The sequence below is a fragment of the Lissotriton helveticus genome, chromosome 4_1, assembly GCF_964261635.1.
Source record: "Lissotriton helveticus chromosome 4_1, aLisHel1.1, whole genome shotgun sequence".
NCBI classification, from domain to species: Eukaryota; Metazoa; Chordata; class Amphibia; order Caudata; family Salamandridae; genus Lissotriton; species Lissotriton helveticus.
In genome coordinates this window covers 1,432,613,837-1,432,628,274 of record NC_136063.1, presented here as the reverse complement: position 1 = coordinate 1,432,628,274, position 14,438 = coordinate 1,432,613,837, and the positions used below count along the sequence as shown (strand labels likewise).

General features: G+C 47.1%; 1 protein-coding gene across 1 annotated transcript in view; it reads left to right on the top strand.

The window, feature by feature from the left end:
- Positions 1-14,438, top strand: part of LOC144827541 (putative thiopurine S-methyltransferase) — a 209,049-nt gene that overhangs the window by 100,283 nt on the left and 94,328 nt on the right. The gene's annotated exons all lie outside the window — the stretch shown is intronic.

The following is a 14,438-nucleotide window of genomic DNA, read 5'->3' as shown; positions in this document are numbered from 1 at the left end:
GAAATGAGGTGTATCAATGGTTTGTTTCCTCACTTGCCGTTGCAAACCATTGAAAAGTTAACTACTTCTCAAAGGAGGTTATAACCCACTTGAAAATCGTACACAGTAATATTTGGACGACTCCCGTTTGGGAATTGTGGCTAGTAACCTTGGGGAGCTGGTGGTGGTTCAGAAGCCCACTCCCTGTCCCCCCATCCCCAATATGTTCCCAAATGGGAAACATTTTTTATAGGTAGCAATGTGGTTTGTCTGTCCTTGTAGGTCACTATTATTGTGTTTATGGCCTATCATTGGGGTTGCAAATAGCCACCTGCCTAATTAATATTCATTAGGCAGTCTTTTTTTTAAGTTTGATTTTATTGAAGAAAGAAGGGGAGGAGGGGGAAGAAAGGAAGAAACAGGAAAATGGATATGACCATAAAATACATCTCAAGGGAAAACATTAGTAGATGTAAAAAGCATAAAGATAACAAGTAATGCAATAAAATCACATAAAAGGCAAGTAAACGAGCATGAAAATTACATGAACAAAATAAATACGTGAAGAGCAAATACATTGTAAGTTGATATTGGAAATTAAATTTTGGAGAGAATGGCAAAAGGGGAGTTATGGAGATTTGAGCTCCGAGAAAGAAAGAGGAATGCCATGTGAGAGCAGTTGAGAGATCCAACACAATCCTCGAGAGTGCCAGACTTTCCAGTAAATGGTACGATTGCGAATTTTAAGAAGCAAATTATACCAGATAGGTTGTTCATGAAAAGAGAGAAGGGAAGGGTACGACGAGGATAAGAAAGGATGAAGGAGAGTACGACAATGAGAGATAATAGGAGTATGGAGACGAGCAGGGTAAGACATGAAGGACAAAAGTTCACGTAAATTGAAGGGAGAAATAAAGGAGGATTCCATGGCTAACCAGATGGGAGGGTGCAAGGAAACATCAGAAGAAAGCCAACGAGTTGTTTGTTTCAGAGAGAAAGCCCAATGGTATTCTCTAAAATCAGGAAAACGAACACCGGCCTGGGCCTTATCTCTTCGTAAAGAGGCGAGAGCTATCCGAGGGCGTTTACCATGCCAAAGGAATTTTAAAAGCAAAGAGTCAATCTTTTTGAAGTAAGAAATTGGAATACGTATGGGGAGCATAGAAATAGTTTAAAGAAGGAGGGGGGAAAGCATCATCTTTATAGAATTGAGTCGACCCCACCATGACGAGAAGAGCGGGTACCAACGAGCAATAGCCGCTTCCATTTTCTTTGAAACATAATCAAAATTCAACTTGAGAGTTTCAGATAGGGTAGGTGCGAACCAAACACCCAAATATTTCAATTTAGAGGGTCGCCAAGAGAAGCCGGATTGAGCAAAAAGATGTTGTTGGCAAAGAGAGTTCAAGGGGAGGACTTCGCATTTATCGACGTTTAGGCGATAGCCAGAGACAGCGGAAAAAGAAGAGACTTGCTGCAAAAAGGGAGACAAAGAAGAGAGAGGATCGGAGCAATAAAAAAGGATATCATCCGCATAAACCGAAAGCTTAACCTGGCGGGAACCAAAGTGAAAACCAGATTTATTAGCATCCTGACGAATCTTAGTAAGGAAGGGTTCTAGGGCTAGAACAAATAATAGAGGGGATAATGGACAACATTGTCGAACCCCTCTGTGCAAAGAAAAATAATCCGAGGTCATCCTATTGACAAAAATGGAAGATTGAGGATTAGAATAAAGTAAGGAAATAACAGAAATAAATTTGGAAGGGAGGCCAATCCAACGGAGAGCTTGAAACATAAAATCCCAACCAATCTTGTCAAAAGCTTTCTCCACGTCCAAGGAGATAGCCGCAAAAGGAAAGTCCAACTGCAAAGCTCTGCTGAGAATGTTAAGAAAGACTCGCGAGTTGTCGGAGGAAAGACGGCCTTTAACAAAACCGAATTGTTCAGGACCAATTAAATCCGGCAAGAGGGGGGTCCATTCGCAATGCTAGAATCTTAGCCAGTATCTAATAATCTGTGTTAACCAGAGAAATCGGGCGATAGTTCTTGCAAAAAGAATGATCCTTATCTTCTTTGGGAATCAAGCAGATTAAAGCCTGCTGAAAGGAACCGCTCGAGGATCCCGCTGCAAGAAAAGATTGAAATAGGAGTAGGAGTTTAGGAAGAAGAAGAGAGGCAAAGTGACTATAAAATTCAATGGTAAAACCATCAGGGCCGGGGGCTTTCCCATGTCTTAGCTTAGAAACAGCATGAGAAAGTTCGGAGAGCGTTATGTCCGTATCCAAAGAGTTCAGATTAACAAGGGATTTCGGAGGAGAGGGGAGGGATTGGAAATAAGAAAGAAGATCCGTAGGAGTTTTGAACCCGTTCAGGGGTATAAAGAGTTTCATAGAACTGGACAAATTCAGTGAGGATGTCTTTGTCTTTAAATCAGGATTCACCAGAGGGAGTACGGATAGATTCAATGTTTGTACGTTCCTTCCTAATTTTTAAGTAGTTAGCAAGGAGCTTCCCCATCTTATTTTTGCCACCATAATAATGGGAATTGCATTTTAATAAAAGGTTAGAGGCTGCCTCGGTTGTAAATTTATTAAAGGAGATTTTCGCGTCAATAAGTTTTTTAAGGGAAGTGTCCGAATTGGAAGAGTGATAGTCAAATTCTAAGCGTTTAATATCAGCCAGAATTTGAGCCGATTTGGCCTCCCTGAGTTTCTTCCGTCTTGCTACAAAATTGATAATAAAACCTCTAGAGGCTGCTTTAAACGAGTCCCCAACCATGACAAAGGAGGAGCCAGGGATGTGGTTAAGAAGTAAATATTCATAGGCATATTTAGAGAACTCAGAACAAAAAGTGGGGTCATGGAGGAGGGCATTATTGAATCTCCATCTGCCTGAGTGAGGGGAAAACGGAAGGAGGTCTAAGTCCACAAAGACAGGGGCATGATCAGAGATCAGGATGGATCCTATTTCAGAACGAATGGCATGTTGGGATAGGGCTTTGAAAAGGAATATGTAATCAATGCGGGATTGGGATTGGTGAGGGGGGGGAGAAAAAACGATATTCTCTAAGGTCAGGGTTACATAGCCTCCAGATATCAACTAAAGCATCATTCTGAGTAGCTTTGACAAATTGAGAATGCATCTTGGATGACACAAATCTGACTTTCGAGTGTCGGTCGAGGAAGGGATCCATAACCTGATTGCAGTCCCCACCGAAAAGGATGTAATCCCCGGAGAGGGAAGCTAATTTATCAGAAATAGAGGGCCAAAAAGATCTGTCAACTGCAGTAGGGGCATATACATTAAAGAGAATGAGAGGAATATTATCTATAAGCAAAGTAACAATGACCCAACGACCATTAACATCACATTCATGAGAAACTGAAGAAATGTTTAACTTTTTGTGCAACAAAATCACAACACCATTTTTCTTGTCAACAGTGGGGGAGCAGAAAACGTGCCCTACCCAACAACGTTTAAGCTTAGAAGCCTCTACCTCCGAGAGATGAGACTCCTGAAGGAGGGCAACATCAGTGCTAAGTCTAGCCAGGTGTGATAACACCCGTTGCCTTTTAATGGGATTATTTAATCCCTTAATGTTCCATGACGTAACACGGAATGGAACGGTACAAGTAAACAACTAGCAACATCATGCTCACTAAATGCAAATACATAGATGAAACTGGGAAAATGAAGAGTAAGTGAAGAGAAAGAGAGGCTATTAGAAGAAAAGAGAGAAGGAAAAAGGCAGGAATAAAAAGAGTCAAGAAGACAGTACATGTCCAAAACGAACGACTGAGAGACATACTTACGAAACGAAAAAACGCATACGAAGATGAGGGTGGATGCGTCGAAAGGCGACGCGACAACAACAAGAGCGGACGCCAAACCTCAAATATCACAATACCAAAAGGCAGTATACAGAAACGGTGGGTACATCGGGAGGGAAAGATAGGGAAGCATCTGTAAATATAAGAAAAGAAAAGAGGTAAATGCATGAGCTGGGGAGGAAATATGAGATGAAGTAGGAAACAAACAGAGGTGAAATATAAAAGGGTACAAAGACAACAATGATAAAAACTACAGATAAAGAACAACAACAGTAAAAATTGAACAAATCGTCAGGTCCAATCAGCCTGGTCTGGAAACATCCATAACATCAGGACCATGTTGACGAAGGAATGCTTGAAGGACGGCAGGATCTTCAGAGGTGGTAGTCTTATCTTTGTACGTAACTTTGAAAAGGCAGGGGTGAAGAAGTCCATATCGAGCATTGAGGGCCCTAAGCTGCGGGCGTAAGTCCAGGAACCTCCTCCATCTATCTGCAGTGGCCTTGGAGACATCTTGAGACAGATAAAGACGATGACCTTCCCATAGGATTTGTTTTTTTGAGCTTAGCGGCTGAAAGAACCTGAAGGTGATCCGTGTACTGAAGGAACAGCATGATGACACCTCTAGGTTTAGCAGAGACTCTAGGACCAAGGCGATGGGCTCGCTGTATGTTGATGGAGGCTAAGGCTGGGGCATCCAAGATCTTTGAGAGGAAGGTTTGGAAGAAAGCAGTAGGGTTGGATCCTTCTGTAAGTGCAGGAAGTCCGTACAAGCGGAGGTTGTTCCTGCGGTTCCTATTTTCCAAATCCTCTGTCTGTTTCTTAAGTAGAAGAACCTCAGCCTCCAATGAAGGGATGCGAGAGCAGGAAGATTGCCGAGAGTCTGTTGATTGCTCCAGGGTGAGAACACGGGAGTCCAGGGAAGTCCACTTATCTTGCATGGCTTGCATATTTTCAGTAGTAGCTTCCATGAAAGGTTTAAGTGCACGTAGTTCCTCCAAAATAAGGTCCATAGACGAAGAAGATGTGGCGCTCCCAGGAGAAGGAGGATCTTTTTTAAGACGTTTGGAAGAAGCCAAAGTGGAAGGTGTTTTCCCGCCATTCTGAGATTTAGGGATAGCGCCATGTGAAATTTCAGACTTTGACATTGTAGCTTCTTCCATGTCCTAATGCGGAGAATCAGGGTCCGAGCTGGCAGGTAGTTTAGTAACTGTAGTGAGCTTCAAGTTGCGAAGCCTCCCCATGTAAAGACCCAAAGAAATCAGTTGAAAAGGGAGGAGAATGGAAAAACGTGGGAAGAACCTGGTGCACATAACTGAAGAAGCATGTGAAAAGTAGTAACTCCTTAACCAACGGAAAAAGATAGTCAAATAGACATGAGTAAATAGATAGGAGCATCCATTTAGCAATATGGAAAGGAGTATTAGGATCACAGAGTCAATTCAAGCAGCAGAGATAAAAATTTAGAGGAGGCATATTGGCAAAAAATCATCAGGTAGGCACAAAAAGGTAGACGGCAAGGTTACTGGACCCAAAGGCGCTGAGGAAACAACAGTTCCAGATGTGCAGGTACAAGTAAAAACAGACATAAGCTTCTTTCCACAATTATAGCTCATTAAAATAGCCAAAGTCATATACAACAGCGAAAGGACGCATTGTTGGAGGTAAGGAGCAAAAGTCAACCACAAAATGGCGACAGAAGTAAGCAGGTCATATGCGCGGCAGAAAGAGGGCAACATGAAGCTCCAGGGGACATTTCATAGCGCGTTGGACTCATCGCAAGTTGAAACCAGATTTATTCAGGTGCATTCAGGTGTTTAGCAGGTCTGTAGACTGCCGCATGACGTTTGAACACCCCACACAGCTTAATTGCGCAATGCGCACAAAAAGGCGGCCGGGACCGATTCGCCCGGCCGAAACGAGCAAGTCCGCAAATACGGCTCCCAAAGTGAAGAAAGTGAGGGCTCTAGGCTCACCTCACATTGCGGTCCTCAATGAAGTGCGCGGGTGAGCTGAGCGAAGCAGAATATCACCACAAATCGCGGTAAATTGGAGGTCGGCGCCGGAGCTCCGGTCTCACGCCGCCATCCCCGTCGACGCGCAAGCCACGCCCCCTCATTAGGCAGCCTTAATGCGACCTCTGCAACTGGAGATTTTGCGACACAACTTATTACTGCATAGGTTGTATCACAAAGTTAGAAGTAGGTCCCAAATGGTCAGTACATCATTTTCAACATTTATTTGTGATCAGTTTGTTCCTAAAACATGCTCGAAGTGCATTAAACAACTAGGAAGTAAGCGTGAAGGTTGTTATCTGTACGTTAATAGTATCAACTAACAATATGAGACCATTCTTCGTTTTGAGAGTAGAACATCCTAAAAATGAAAACCCTTTTCACTGCAGTCTCAGAGCATGGTAAACACCCCAACAACTTCAAGTAGCTTACTCTTCCTTTCCCCACCGACTGCTGCTATGTTTTCTCAGTTACAGCAGGTTTCAGGAGGGTATGTGTATCTTATAGAAGATTGAGCCTTATTTTACACACTTTTGAGGTTCCCAAATAATCAGTTTCTTTCTAACTGAGACCCATAAACCTCTTGCAGGTGCCCGAAACTTCCTTCTCCAGCAGCTTCCACTGGCGTGGTAAATGGGCCATGAGCCCTAAGGCAAGTAAGGAATATGGACTTTTCTGACACCAACTCGATAGTACTAGGTATCAATACTTGGAGTGCAGTGACCCCTCCCTTCTCTGGGTCACACTGCCACTGCACCTGCTGCTCTAATGAAAGCTACCCTGTTGGGACCCTCTTCTATTGTATTCATTTCATCAAGAGCTTTGCTCCTCCTATTGTAATTTTCAGACAGTTACAACCTGCTATAATTGTGATACATTTGCAGCAGCTTAAAAGAGGGTGGTTTATGTGTGCAAAATGTGTTTTGTAGCGTCTTATCCTGATTAACAGAATCAGAATTACTGAAATCTAGCAAATGCAATTTGCCCTTCTAATAGTAGAACATGGGTATTCCCTGGACAGGGAGGCATTGACCATTGGAAATGTGGAGTTTTCGATCTATTGACTCACCTCATATGATTGGTGTAATGTGTAAGTGGGGTGCATTAGGTTCTCAATGACACCCAATATTTACAGGTGCAGATTAACAGGTTTCTTCATAAGGAACAAGAAACCCCTCTTGCCCTCCACATCCCCTTGGGCTAAAAACAAGTTTACGTTCATTAGCAAACTTCCTGCCATTGAGTTAGCCATATACAATCTACAATCTTTAGAGATTTATGGGTATCTTTCAGTGGTTTGAGAATGCATATGTAAATCCACTCCAGTCATACAAGTAAACCTATATGAAATAGCTTTATGATTTTTTGTAACAATTTTTGGTTCAGCACAAGGCATCGGGTTAACAAACAGTAGCCACAGAGCAGACAGACAGTTGATCACAGGTGCAGTTTAAGTAAAATTACAAAGAGTGTAGCACGGCAGACATCTGGGCATAGCTATTAGTAGTCAGGCCATTAATCACCTGAAAAGAACTGATGCAACAAAGGAAAGGAGGGAGCAAAGAACCTTTGAAGGGGAATATATGAAGTTACAATGCAAACAATTACAACGCATGCCTTTACAACACGGTTCTTACATCAGAACTACCATTACAACACATGATTTTACAACACATGCCATTGCAAAGCATTTTTTTAAAACTACCATTACAACACATACCATTACAATGCATACCATTTCAACGCAAAATACTTTTGGGGCAACAGTGGGGTAAGTGTAGGATAGTGTAGGGGTAAAGATGACTATTCCCACTCCAGTGACTGCAACAGTAGGGTAAGTGTTGGATAGGGTAGGGGTAAAAATTGTTATTCCCACTCCAGTGAGTGCAACCGTAGGGTAAGTGTTGGATAGTCTAGGGGTAAAAATACTATCCCTATGTACCCCAAAACCCATACCCACCCTAAAACAAAAAAATCCCCATTACATACCTTATAATGCGTTGTAATGGCTTGCGGTGTAATGATATGCGTTGTAATGGCATGTGTTGTAGTGACATGCATTGTAATGGCATGCGTTGCGATGGCATGCGATGTAAAGGCAGCTGCGTTGTAACAGCTGTGTTGTAAAGGTGGTGCGTTGTAATGGCATGCATTATAATGGTTGTTTCCCTTCCAAGGCACTTGGCAAAAATCTGCCAGTGAAGCTAATTGAACAAAGCAAAGAGGTTGGTTCACAAAAGTATTTATGCATGGCCGCCCTACCTCTTCTATGCCTCTTCATGGCCTGTTTTTTCTCTGCTTCTGGCTTGCGCGAATCTGCGGTTGCTTTTACTTTTTGATTGGAAGTATGTCCATAACACCTCCGCTACCAAACCCAAAGTTTCATTACTGGCCTGGATGTTCTTCAGATGTGTCTTCTACCCTTTTCATGGTTTATGGATATTTTTCCTCTTCTGTTCTTCTTGGACATGCGACTCTGGGTTGGCTCTTACGGTGCTTTGTGATCCCTTGGTATTATTTTCGAGGGAGTTTCCTCCACCTCATGTGAGAGCGGTTGCAGTTCTAACCCCTTTGGTAGATTGTTTCCCTTGTACTAATACTCATATCAAGTACGATCTTGGGTGACGTCAGGATCCTCACTCACATTGTTCCCTGGCTTGTTGGCCGGGCACAGGTTGCCCCGTGCCCACGAGGACTTTCTTTTGCTTGTGGCCTTTATGCTTGTTTGGGTGTGGACACTGCCTCTCCATCTATTACTTCAGTTATTTATACTTTATATATTTCTGGCATTGGACTTCCCCTACTATTTTCTTTTGCGATGAGGACTAGGTATCTGAATAGGCCTCCCCTTTGTTGGCCCTGTTCATCTCGACCCATTTTTCTAGTCCTCCATTGTGGTCTTCATTTCTTTAATTTAGAGGGGTTGTTTCTCCCCTGTAGTTTTCTTTTCAATTGTCTCTTGACTGCCTAATTGTGTCCATTCAATCAGTAGTGCTGTTTCTGTCTGCTTCCTTTTCTGGGGTGTGAATTCTACACCACCCTCTCCCTTTAGATGGGGCCATGTGGCTGGTTTCTAGCTTGCCATTGTCTCACCTGCAGCCCATGGCTGCTGCTGTGGTCATTTGTATGTATCCTTAGTGGGCACATTTTATTGTACAGTGTAATTACTGTATATGTTTACATATCTGTATAGTGTTGTATGCCTTCATTTCTTGGGATTTTGCATCATACAGTCCCAGACGGCTTCCTTCTCTCGAAGTGTTTCCTCTACCTCACATGGTCTATGGCCATGATAGGGGCGTGGCTTGGAAGCCGACGCAGTCGGCAGCGTGAGCGCCGAGCTCCGCTAGGGAAACCCCACAAACATCCTGTAGTAATAATCCCTTGACCCCTCTGGCAACACCCGGGGGTTGGACGACGGAGGGGAGCTGCACCGGAGCATTTTCGCTCCAAGAAACGGCAAAACCCAGGACTTAGGAGCGATTTTCTGGGCTGAACTGGCTGCTGGTGGCGCCCTCAAAATGGTAGGCATTGCGGAACGGATTGTCTCTGGGCAGGGAGCGGCACTGGTGGCAGGATGAAATAAGCGGCTACAATGGGGAGAGCGGCCTGCATCAATTGACACTCCGGGGGCCCACGCGGCTTTGCTTGGCACCGCGGAGGGCGCGTGAGTTGGAACCGGGGGTGTGGAAGGCCTAACCCCCCCTGTAGGCTGAACGGCACACCGAAGGGCGCCGCAACGGCTGTTGATGCCCGAGGGCTGCCTGGAGGACGAGAATCGATTGACCCGGCACTGGTGAATGGAGCGCGGTGGGAGCTGGGGCTGCGGGCCGCGGAGGCGGAAGTGTGGCCCTGGGACACCACTGTCTGCGAACCGGGGCAGGGACAGAGGCCGGTGACCTGGGACTAATGCTGACGCCCGGAGGATGGCGGGCAAGACTGTAACTGGTGGGGCCTAGCCCGGATGTGTTTGGGAGCGAGCCCTGAAGATGTGGTGATGCGCTGGGAGGCCTGGAGTAGCAGCGGAGGGGGGGCCCGCTGCCTGTGCAAAACCGAGTGTAAATCCAATGAGACTCTCTGCGCTTGGAGCGCTTCTGAGGAACGGGGAACACCACTGGGTGCTGGAGCGGCACAACTAGAGGAGACTGTGGAGGTTTGGGGCTGGTGCCACCACGACAGCGGGGAATAGATGTAGAGCCACATGTCTATGCATTTGGAGATGGCGGGAGAGGCGCGGGACCTATGATCAAGTGCACATTGGATTGAGCACTACTACTGCTCTCGCCCTGAACTGGCCCATGCAGATGACGCAGTTGACAAGAGGTACTAACTAGCAGCATTGATAGGGGTAACATCAGTGGCGGAGACTAGTACCAGCTGATAGATCGAATATTTGAAGTCTCTTTCCTGGTGCTTGGCCCTCACAGCCACCTAATAAATAACGGGTGGTCTAGCACTGCAAACCCCTCAGGCGTGATCTGGCAAACATTAATATGGGCAAGCCACATGGGAAGAAGGAGGAGGGGCACCAGCTCTCAGCACTGAGTCCCATCTCAAGCAGAACAAGTCACACATGAACTACCTCAGGAATCTGGGCTACAGCAACAACTTGATAAGATCCTGACGGCCATCGCAGACTCTCATACTGCCCTGCAACAGGACATTGCTCAGGTGGCGACGGGTCTTGGCCTCCTGCGGTCAGACCACTCTAAGTTGGCGGACAGGGTGAAGCATGTGGAAGGGATAGTCCAGGAGGTGGCGCCTGCACAGACTGCATTGGCTGCGACAGTGACAAATGCCCTGGATTGGATTGCAGCACTGGAGAGGCGCGCTGAGGACGCTGAAGGGAGAAACAGACGGAACAACATTCGCATAGTGGGTTTGCCTGAAAAAGCGGAGGGACCAGACATGGTGCGCTACTTGGAGGACTGGCTGAGAACGGTGGTGGCTCCTGAAGGCTTGTCTACCTTCTACACCCTAGAACGTGCGCAACGAGTCCCCGCGAAACCGCCGCAGCAGGGGTGCCCTCCCCGACCGGCGGTGGCGTGCCTGTTGCACTTCAGAGACAGAGATTTGCTTCTTCAGAAGGCTCGTACTGACGGCCCATTCCATGTTGGAAATAGTAAGGTTACTGTTCCCAGACTATACCTTCGAAACTCAGCGGCGCCGCGCATCCTTCCAATCAGTCAAAAAGGAACTGAGAGCGGAAGGGATCCAGTACTCCCTGTTATTTCCGGCCAAACTGCGCATAATTCTGGATGGAAAGACTTGCTTCCAGGTCACACCAGAGGATGCATGGACATGGTTGGAATCTTATAGGGCTGGTAAAGATGGGCTAGAACGAGAAGCACGGGAGCTCGCTGAAAACCCTCAGCTCCGTAAGTCACAACGGATAAGGCGCCGCCAACGGGGACGGCGGAAACCGTCAACTTCACAGACAGAATTGGAGCACAGAGGAGCACTGGAAGCGGTGACGGCGATCTCTGGTGAATTGTCGGTGACCTCGCCGAGAGACTCAGATCTGGAGAAGGACAAGGAGCAATCGGATGCGGACTCTTCAGGATCGGAGAGTATGCATTTGCCACTGGTCACACCGGGAACGGCGGATGGACTACTGGATGAGTAGAATCTGTATTCTATGAGGGTGTGATGGGTTTGCTGAGACTGGGGATGGAAGGGTGGACATTGCTGTTGACTCAATATGACTCTACCTAGAAATACAGAAGGGCGGGGCCCCAGGCCTGGCTCTCTAATGGCACAATTGAACGCTGGCCGGGTGTTTAAAGAATATGGCATTAAGGATGAGGGGAACTGGAATTGTTGGGGAAAAGGAATATTTTGAAAGGGGGATGGCACTCGCCGGCGTGTCTAGTGAGAAACAGAGAACTCCTGTGTTTTTTGCATTTGTACTATGGGTCCACTACCTGATGTAAAGTATGTGACTTGGAATGTGCGGGGATTACACTCTATGCAGCGCAGATATATAGTCCATTCCTATTTAGTATGCAGGGGCGCGCAGATAGCATTTCTGCAGGAGACACATTTGACTAGGGCGGAGGGATTAGCACTGCAGCACAGATGGCGGGGGCAGCTCTACTATACCACTTATTCGGCTTTCGCGCGAGGAGTGTTGATTTGGGTTAGAGCCGGGGTCCCCTTCCAGATGACTGACCAACTGATAGACCCTGAGGGCCGCTATGTAGCTGTTAGGGGACACCTTCATGGGCGAGAATTAACCCTCTGCAGTGTTTATGCCCCTAATGTGGAACAGGCGACTTTCTTTGCGCACTTATCAGACACCCTGGCAGTTTATTTCACGAACCCAGTGCTATTAGGAGGGGATTTCAACTCCATTACAGATGTGACCATGGATAGATCCCACCCTCCGTTACCTACTGCCCCAATTAATAATTTGTCAAAGATTAGAACCCAATGGCAAGAAAGCTGAGGATTTGTGGATGTCTGGAGAGCGCAACACCCCGTTGAACGAGATCACTCTTATTTCTCAGCTTTGCATGATTTGCATGTGCGGCTCAATGCGGTTTTGTGTAGCACTGGTCTGGCCACTATGGTAGCTGGTAGTGAATACCTATTGCGCACCATCTCGGATCATAATCCACTGCTAGAGTGTTTCTGCTGGGCCCTAGAGCGCCCTACTGTCCCGACCTGGAGGTTGCGTCCGGAATTGCTGGAGGACCCTGTCTTCCGCGCCGAGTTGGAAACGGGGATAGAGCAGTATTTTGGTGAGAACGAACGCACGGCTACGATGACCGCCTTGGCGTGGGGCGCCTTCAAAGTGGTGATCCGTGGATTTTGTATAACTAAATGGATGGGAGTGCAAAAGCTGCTATTGCAAGAAATAGACGCTGCAGAGAAGGCCTTTAGGGAGGCCAAGCGGGCCCACTCCACTAACTCTGAGACCCGGTAAATGGTCCTGAACTTGAAAGAAGCTGTGGCAGTGGTTGTGGAGCGCTTGAGGAGCTTTGACCACAGGGCCTATATGGCCCGTGCACATGCTGAGAGGAATAAGGTGGGTACTTTACTGGCATGGTTGGCCAACCCCCTCCCTAAATGCGTTCCTATTTTGGCGCTGACCTCCTCGTCGGGGCATCTAGAATACACCCAACATCAGATAAATACCCTATTTCGTAACTATTACGCTGACTTGTATGATAGTCACTTGAGGCCGGAGAAGCGGAGATGCATGCGTTCCTGGAGGATTTGGAGCTGCCTACCATGGAGGCGGAGCAGGCGGATTCCCTTGGCCAAGATATCATGCTTGCTGAAATTCGATGCGCTATTAAACAATTGGCGTGCAACAAAACTCCGGGAATTGATGGACTACCCATCGAGTTTTACTCGGCTTATGTTGATATCCTAGCTCCTAGGCTGCTGTCGGTTTACAAGGAAGCCAGGCAGCTGGGGGTACTGCCGACCTCAACTAGGGAAGCTATCATCATCCCACTACTTAAACCGTGGAAACCCCCTACGGACCCATCTGCGTATCGGCCATTATCTATGCTCACCACTGACTATAAAATTCTGAGTCGTATTCTGGCTACTCGGCTCCTTCCCCATATGATACGCTTGGTTCATCCTGATCAGGCCGGCTTCATTCCTACTCGCAGCACCGCCGGTAGTATACGCAGGCTGATACGCATATTGGGAGGGGACCACGGCGAGGACTATCAGGCGATGGTCCTCTCAGTGGACATTGCAAAAGCATTTAAAAGTTTGGAGTGGCCTTACTTGTTTTTTGTTATGAGAGCCTTCGGGCTTGGAGAGGGGTATGTCCGCTGGACTGAAATATTGTATTCGTCGGCGAGCGCCAGGGTGAGGGTTGGTAAGGTCATCTCCTCATATCCGGTGGGGCGCGGCACTAGGCAGGGTTGCCCGCTTTCCCCGTTGCTATTCGCCCTTGCCATAGAACCACTAGCGATACGTGCCAGGCTGGGGAGGGCATTTCAGGGCCTGCGACTTTGCGATCGGATGCATTATATCTCATTATATGCGGACGACCTCTTGCTGTTCTTGAAGGATGCCGGAGGGGCATTGGAAGGAGCGCGTGCTCTCCTCCGCTGATTTGGGGATATCTCTGGTCTAAGAGTCAACTGGGCGAAGTCTTGTGTCTTCCCAGTGACCCGGATATGCGAACCACCTGTGCCTCTGCCTGATATTGCATGGGAGCCCAGTTGCCTCCCTTACTTAGGGACGCATGTTTATCACACCCAGGACGACTTGCTTGAAGGTAATATTGGCAGAGCAATGAGGGGACTTAAGGGTAGCATGCAGTTTTGGGGAACTTTGCCATTGTCGGTAGCGGGCCGTGTAGCCCTGTTAAAAATGGTGGCGCTTCCCCGGCTACTTTACTTTTTCCGAACATTGCCAGTACGGATACCTGTCGCATTTTTTCGGCAGCTCCGGTCTATAGTGGGCAGCTTTATCTGGGGAAAAGGGAGGTGACGGGTGGTGCTGGACACACTAATGCGCCCAAGAGCTGAGGGGGGACTTGCAGTCCCTGATTTCGAGTTATACTGCCTGGCTGCACAGTTCCAGGGCCTTACCCAGGCAGTGGCGCAGGAATTCAGAGTCCCGGAGCGAGACTTCGAGC